This window comes from Octopus bimaculoides, chromosome 16 (genome assembly GCF_001194135.2).
Source record: "Octopus bimaculoides isolate UCB-OBI-ISO-001 chromosome 16, ASM119413v2, whole genome shotgun sequence".
Lineage (NCBI taxonomy): Eukaryota > Metazoa > Mollusca > Cephalopoda > Octopoda > Octopodidae > Octopus > Octopus bimaculoides.
Genome location: NC_068996.1, coordinates 10,433,343 through 10,434,451, shown reverse-complemented (window position 1 = coordinate 10,434,451; position 1,109 = coordinate 10,433,343). Strand labels below are relative to the sequence as shown.

The following is a 1,109-nucleotide window of genomic DNA, read 5'->3' as shown; positions in this document are numbered from 1 at the left end:
TGATGACGATAACGATGACAATGATGATGATGACGATGACGATGACGATGACGATGACGATGACGATGACGATAACGATGACGATAACGATGACAATGATGATGATGACGATGACGATGACGATGACGATGACGATGACGATAACGATGACGATAACGATGACAATGATGATGATGATGATGAGGAGGAGGAGGAGGAGGCAGTATAATTAAGCCAAGATATAGTTGTGAGGTCAAGAAGTTTCTTATTTAGTCACATGATTTTGGGGTTCAGTCCAAATGCATAGAACCTTCGGCAAGTATCTTCTACTATAGTTCCAGGCTGAACAAAGCCTTATAATTAGATTTGTTGGGTGGTAACTGAAGACTCTTCCGTGTGTATGTTTATGTCTCTGTGTGTATGTTTATGTCTGTGTGTGTATGAATGTGTGTATGTATGTATGTATGTATGTATAAGTGTATGTGACTGTGTTGTTTGTTTGTGTCTCCTTGTCTAGACATTGTGTGACACTTGTAATTGCATGCCATACAAGGAATCATTCATTTCCAATATTCCATGAAAGCCAGTCTGGCAATGAGAGGAGATTGGAAGCAGGTGAGTGTTGGCAACAGTAAAGGCATTCGGCCATAAAAAGATTTCCTTCAATAAATTCCATCTGACTCATGCAAGCATGGAAATGTTGATGTTTTATATATATTCGGTTTCTAACTTGCAATTACACTCAAAGTTTTTGTGGGCCTGGAGCAATTGCTTAAGGTGCCATACAGTAGATCTGAACCAGAAAGCACGTGGTCAAGAAGCGATAAACGTCACCCTTTCAAAGCCTAGCCAGGATCATGGGCCTGGTTTCCCGGTTTCTAAGGCATATGTGTTCCCCCCAGCTGGACGGGATGCCAGTCCATCGCAGCGTTACTCAAGAAACAGGAAGAAAGAGTGAGAGAAAGTTGTGGTGAAAGAGTACAGCAGGGTTCACCACCCCCACCTGCCGGAGCCTTGTGGAGCTTTAGGTGTTTTCGCTCAATAAACACACACAACGCCTGGTCTGGGAATCGAAACCGCAGACTCCAACTGCGAGTCTGCTGCCCTAACCACTGGGCCATTGTGGCTCT

The 1,109-nt window shown here is 43.6% G+C and overlaps 1 protein-coding gene across 1 annotated transcript in view; it reads left to right on the top strand.

The window, feature by feature from the left end:
• LOC106873940 (AH receptor-interacting protein) overlaps nt 1-1,109 on the top strand; it is a 48,627-nt gene that overhangs the window by 11,034 nt on the left and 36,484 nt on the right. The window lies entirely within an intron of this gene.